Raw genomic sequence first — 7,305 nt, forward strand, 5'->3', positions numbered from 1 at the left:
GCCAGATCTGCCTCCTAATAAATCGTTTGTGCCACTACACCTACGCTTAAAGGTGTTAGGGGAACATCACGATACTGTCCTGGCAGGCCACCCAGGGGTTAAGGGCACTCTGGAACTTGTATCACGTCGCTTTTGGTGGCCCAAAATCTGGCAGGACGTGGCCTCATATGTGTCAGCCTGTACCACGTGCGCACGGGCCAAGACACCACGCTTCCGTCCTGCTGGCACGTTGCATCCTCTCTGTGTGCCCAGTAAGCCATGGACTGAGATTTCCATGGATTTCATTACGGATTTGCCCTCCTCGGCGGGGAACACGGTCATTCTGGTAATAGTTGATCGGTTCTCTAAAATGTTGCATTTCTTTGCTTTGCCATCTTTGCCCAATGCGAAGACCCTTGCTCAGGTATTTATTCGCGAGGTGGTCAGACTTCATGGTGTCCCGTCTGACATTGTATCTGATAGAGGTACACAATTTGTGGCAAAATTTTGGAGAGCTTTTTGTTCACGCCTAGGGATTAAATTGTCTCATTCATCGGCTTTCCATCCACAGTCGAATGGGCAGGCTGAGCGTATGAACCAAAACCTGGAGCAATACTTACGCTGTTTTGTGTCTGACAATCAGGAAGAGTGGTCGGCGTTTCTTCCTCTGGCTGAATTTGCAATAAACAATCATTGTCAGGAATCGTCTGGGGAATATCCCTTCTTTTGTGTTTATGGTCAACATCCCCAATTCTGTACCTTGCGCCAAGGGTGCTCGGCGGGCGTCACTGAGGAGGACCAGTTGGGATCACAATTGTCATCTGTTTGGAGGAGAGTAAAGCAGCGCTTGCTGAATGTAGGTTCTAGGAACAAACGTGTGGCTGACGGTAGACGTGTGCCAGGTCCGGACCTGTGTGTGGGTGATTGGGTGTGGTTGTCTACAAGGAACATCAAACTCAAAATACCATCCCTTAAGTTGGGTCCCAGGTTCATTGGTCCATTTAGGATCTCCGCAATTATCAATCCTGTGGCATTTCGTTTGGAGTTACCTGCCGTATACAAGATACATAATGTGTTTCACAGGGCATTACTTAAGAAGGCCGTTGGTGCTGTTGATGTTTCTCCCGTGCCACCAGCTCCCGTCTTGGTGGATGGCACGTTGGAGTTTGAGGTGTCCAAGGTGGTTGACTCAGGTAGTGCGTCGCACTCTTCAGTACCTGGTCCACTGGCGTGGCTATGGTCCAGAGGAGAGGACTTGGGTGCCGGCTTCGGACATACATGCGGACTGACTGGTTACAATGTTTCATTGCCGCCGTCCAGACAAGCCGGGTCCTCGACATTGTGAGGTTCCTGGGGTCCATCGTAGAAGGTGGGGTACTGTCATGTCAGACACTGTTCGCACCATGGTGTCCGGCAGACAGCAGTAATACCCCATCCTACCACTTTGTTCTCAGCGGCGCTGGTTGGTCTTCTGATCCGGCTTGGATTGGGTTAACCAGGTTGTCATTCTGGCTGAGGTCTTAGCCACGCCCTCTGTCTTTAAATTGTCCTGCGTGACTATGGGCGTTGCCGACTATAGCTCGTGCCTTGTGCTAGCGTTACCGGTCTGGAGTGGTGGTCTAAGGAGCATACGGTTTCTGGTGTAGTATATTCCGTTGTTGCCACTTTGCCTCCCTGTGTTGTATTATTTGGTTGCTCTTGCACATTATTGTATTCCCCTGTGTGTACGCGGTGTGGTGCATTTCCTTTATCCCTGTCCATATGTATTTGTGGGGTCTGGTGTTTGGTCTCCTCACTGGGTGGAGGGTGGTGGGTTCAGCTTAGGGCTGGACAGGAGACAAGGACAGGGTGGAGGCCCAGGCAGGCACACCTTCAGTGTAAACCCTGGGTTGAGGGACAGACAGGGTTTCCCCTAGTCTGAGGGACACCGCAGGGGCCCCGGGGTTTCAGCCTAAAGTTATCTAGGCTGCCCATGACACCTTCCTTGTCCAGGGGTAGTCAAACAAGTTGCCTCCCAGAGGAGATCAAAGGGCCTTAGGGATTAATGCACTACAGGGGGTCATCAAGAGACAGATACAGTGAGGCTGTAGACTTACAATGTAATAAGAAAAACACTATGAAAATAACGAATTGTTAAAAATAGGAATATACAAAAAATGACATCCACATAGCATATCACACCATCACACCGCACAACTTCAGGTATGAAGAAAAAATAAAGTTTACTGAAATAAGACAAAAATATAGAAACACCAAGTTCCGGAATATGCACATCATGAAGGAAACCCATCTCAAGTTGACAGGCGAAGCAGAAGGTCATCATGGGTAGATGCAGTCCAGGATTGTCTGGCACGGGCTTACTAGGGGGAACCGCACATGCGGGTGGTCATGCAGCACAGCGGATCCACGCACGCATGCACGGGTACAGGCGTAGCACAGGCGCAGCAGGAGAAAGTCAGATACCGACCTCAGGCGGGACTCCAATGATGGCAGAGGTCATCACTAGTAAGACCCCAGGGAACCGGCAAGACATAAGAATGGGACTTGGATAGCACAGGTCCAGGAATGTTGGCAATACCGCATCGGGCATAGGCTGGTCAGATCCAGGACTTGCAGGTGGGACCGTCACCAGGGAGCCGAGCTGAGGACTCCAGAATGCCGTGGAGGATTCCATCCAGGAAGAACGGGACTGGCTTAAGAGCACGAAGTGGACCACCAGAACCATGGACAGGATATCTGGACACAGGCTGGACATCAGATCTCAGAGAGACATCAGGAACACGGAGCGGACATCAGGAACACGGAGCGGCCATCAGGACATCTGGACGCTGGGTGGACATCAGGACACTAGACAGGACATCTGGAAGGGGTCGTCAGATACCGGACATCAGGCCGTGGACATAAGGATCCAGACAAGAGGCCACGGACATCTGGAAGCGACCTAGAAAGGAACCCAAACGGTCTGGTGCAAACCCTGCCGGGTTGGACAGGATCCGGCAGGGAATTGCACCGAATCCCCAGTTGAGCACAGAGTAGCAGAAACTCAGTGGACTCCTACTTCCTAGATGAACCCAGGTTAGATCACAGAAAGTCAGGTAGCAAAGAGTCAGTCACTGGGCACAGGGTTCAAGACATGGAAGGACCTCAGGAACATCACACAGTGAACACAGTTCAGACAGGGTTAGGTAAAGGAGCAGATCCAGGAAACACACAAAATACACGGGCCTGGATATGCAGCCTCCAGGAAGGGCGATCTGGGTATTACTGCCCCCAGAGCAGGCGGAGAAACAAGATACAATTCAGACAGGCCTGGATATGCAGCCTCCAGGAAAGGCGATCTGGGTATTATGCCCCCTGAGCAGGCCAGGTTATAAGACACAGTTCACAGAGGGACAAAGAGCAACAGCTCCCCCAGAGCTGAACAGAATCAGAGCAGGAGCAGAACGCAGACTCACATGGCAAGGTTCAGGAACTCAATGCGAAGCTCTTACAATGCCCCAAAGGGGAAGGGACCTTTATATAGGATCTGCCCACAGTCATAGGCTGGAGCAGCAATTGTAGCACACACCCATTCCTCATAAAAGGAAGGGAGGTGTGGCCGCGCGTGCCCTAAGCAAAGCAGAACATAATCAGACAGCAATGCAAAGGACACCTGGCAAGAGCAGAAGCCTGAACACAGTGCTAAGTCAGGCAGGGTGCCACAGACCTATTAACCCACGGATGACTGCCAGGGACCGCACACACGGGTGGTCATGCAGCGCAGCGGAACCACGCACGCATGTACGGCTATGCAGTGGAGCCGGGCACTGAGCAGCATCCACACAGATAACTGACAACAGCATTCCAGCACATTAGAGGGAAAAGAGCGAAGGGTTAAAGCAGAGATGCAGAGTAACGCCGTGAATCAAGGTCCAAACACAGCGGCGTTACACAAGCCTTTGCTTGGTGCTGGGAGTTAAATGATCCCTGAGCATATCCCACACCAGTAGACTACATTGTTTAATAAGTTCCACCTGGTCGCCTGCTCCATACATTATCAAGCATAGCTATACCCCTTCCTCATCCATCCAGCCTTTTACATTCACATGTACAAAACATCCAACAGGGAACTTGAGTTTCAGCAGTTTTTCTTTTAAAAATAATCATTGGTCTCAGTTTGGCGCCATCAGCTGTGCATCCTAACACCACTGTAAAACTGGACTTCTCATGCCATTGTTTTAATTAAAATTGTTTTTTCACCTTTTTGATAGACAGTTTTATTTCCAATCATATCAAAATTCATTGGAGTCTCATCCATATTTCCAATATTACGTAACGGATAGCCATGTTTAGTGCGCTGTTTTATTAGGTATCGATGGAAACTATGTACTTTGTTATCAAGATCTGCAGGTAATTTTTGGGCAATTTTTGTTTTTTGCCTCAGTACCATATTATGCCTTGCCATGAACCTAGTACACCAGGATACAGTGGCCTTAAATCTGTTGCTGTGATCTGGGTTAGATTTGGCTCACTGAAGTGCAAACAAACATATTTGATTTCGTGTCACTACATAGCCGTCTTGGCAATGCTCCTTCACCATGTCTGCTGAATGTTTTTCAAGTTCTGGCCAATGTGGGTGCCTCTTCTTAATGCACACTTACCCCTCGGCATACTCTTTAATGCTGTTTCATTTGCTTTCCAGTCCCGAACCATCTTTTCTGTTACTCCAGATTGTCTTGCAGCAGTGCAGTTATTATGTTCCAATGCAAAGTTTACAACTTTAAGTTTAAAACTGGCTTTATATTTATTTCTTCTTGCTGGTGGAGCCATGATGGGGTTTTGACTGCTGGACATTTGTATTGTATTATACGTACTGGTGAACAGGTACAGATGATGATGCTTCTGATCTCGAGTCAGGAAAGTCTGGGGTTTCGTCTGCCATCACTCTCCTACAAGTATTTAACTGAGAACCAACAGAGGATACATCAGAAAAGTCACATTCGATTACCGCAGCTGCGGACTTGCGATTTTTTTCTGGGACAGACCGAAATGTAGTGACCAGATTTTCTGCAGCAGAAGCATAAATTTTCTCGAAAGCGATGTTTTCCTTGCGTGTGTCGACGGTACTCCTCCGAAGCGCATCAATCTGCATAGGCTCATCCTCTGCCGGAGAAGGCGACTTGTTTTGAGTTTCCCCGGAGGAAGATGGGAGGAATATATGGGGTTATTACGATTGGCCTCAGCCCACTTCTCCTGCCAGCGTTCCGTGAGACGAATATCTATTCTGATACAGGAAAGATGTATATCTTTGTACCGTGTTAGCCAGTAGATAGAAAAATATGGATGAATGCTCATCGTCACACAATAAGAGAAAAAAGAATGGATCTACCTGTGGCAAAACATTTTTGTATCCCTGATCACAGCAACATGGATATGAAATTACTGGTATTGAAAGGTAACTTCAAGTCTCAGAGTGAGAGACGAGTCTGTGAGTACATATTTATGACGACCTTTGCCACTCTCAGTGCTGGAATGAATGTGTCGCATGGATTTATATCTTTTTACATCAATTAAGGAATTTGCTTCCAAGACCTGGTGGGGGCATCACAACACATTAGGAGACCCAAATCAGAGGACTATAAAACATCCGGACTCCTTATCTATGTACTGGTCCAATATTTATGTTTCTTCCTCTCCCATATTGATAGTTCTGCTTCACGTTACTTGTCTCATCTATTGCATTTTTTCTAGGCTGTATTGTGCATAAATATGTGACTCGTCAGATTTTGTAATAGTCTATGCCTGATGAAGAGACCTGAGTAGTCTCGAAAGCTTGCAATGTGTTACCATCTTTTCAGTTAGCCATTAAAAGGTATCAACCACTGAGGACTCTCAATTCTGAATATTTTTCTATTCTGATACAATGATTTATAAAGTCAGTCAGATTAGCAGGTGATTCACCCCGAGCCAGTTCATTTTTAATAGTAGCAGACAGACCCCTCCTGAACACTGCATATTTTGCTGAGTCACACCATGTAGTGTCCAGCACCCACCTCCGAAATCCCATAGCATATTCCACCACAGGATGCTTTCCTTGACGAAGTGTTAATAATGCAGCTTCTGCCATACATTACGGTTGGGATCATCGAACATCTGACACATGGCAGCAATAAAGTCATTTAGAGAATTCAAACATGCATCATTGGTTTCAATCAGCGGATTTGCCCTGGCTAATGCTTTGTTCGTCAGCAGCATTATCATGGTTAACACCTTGTCCCGTTCAGTTGCGACCTTAGCCGCATGTGCAGAAAAATACAATTGACATTGGTTCAGAAACCCACAGAATTTCTCTCTTTCTCCACCAAACCTGAATGGTGGGAGTTAGGGAAAAACTGGACCTGGATCTGGAGGTGGAATGGGGGCTGGAACCGCAGCTGCGGCTGTATTCTCCACATTTGAGAGACGAGAGGCTATAGCCTGGATAGAAGTATCAGCCACATTTGCATTGTGATTAGTTTGGGACTCTAATGCCCCCAGCTTGGTCTTAATTGCCTGAAGCTTCCTGTGCAGTCCTGTGACAAATGAGCATAGCTTTTTCACCCGTGTCTCCATTATCTGACCCAGTTAGCTCCATCTTTGTGGCTTGTGTATTCTGTTATAAGTTTATACTAGAACTCTATGGAGCCCGATGACGTGGGTCAGAAATGAAGACAAAACACGGTATATCACAGTTCAAGATGTATATATCTATTGAAAAGATATGCACTTCAGCTGACAGACGCAAAGCAGGCAATAAGACAGTCTCAGTAGTATGCACAAGTAGTAGTACAGAACGAGGGTGCGAATACCAGTCCAGCAATGTGGAGTCCAGGATCCAGAGCCCGGACCTAATGGAGGGCAGACCGTAGCAGAGGTGGGTGCAGAGCAGGTATAGTAGCAGAGTCCTTCCTGTGGTACGCAGATCCAACAACAAGCGGGGTATCCCGAAGAGAAGAGGCAAGCAGGTTGCTTGCTAGTCCTTCCAGCTTGGCAGCAAGTAAAGAACAAGATACTCAAGCAATGCTTAGTGTGCAGAGTTCCCTTATGTATACAGCAAACAGGAAACAAGGAGTCTTAGACAGGAAACAAGATGGCCCCCATGAAGCCAGCAACTCCATTTTGCTTCAGGGCAGAATTCATCAGAAGTAAGGGCAAGAGTAGACAAAACAGATATGCAGTCCCAGTCCTTACAGCTTGCTGAAAGCTTGGCTGTGTCGTTTAGCAACTTTGGTGACACCCTAGATGTGTTTGATGGGAGTGTTAGCATTCCCGACATTAAGTTCATTCCGCCAGAAGGTAGTGGGTGTA

Source organism: Dendrobates tinctorius, unplaced genomic scaffold (assembly GCF_039654945.1).
Source record: "Dendrobates tinctorius isolate UK_male_01 unplaced genomic scaffold, ASM3965494v1 ptg000173l, whole genome shotgun sequence".
Lineage (NCBI taxonomy): Eukaryota > Metazoa > Chordata > Amphibia > Anura > Dendrobatidae > Dendrobates > Dendrobates tinctorius.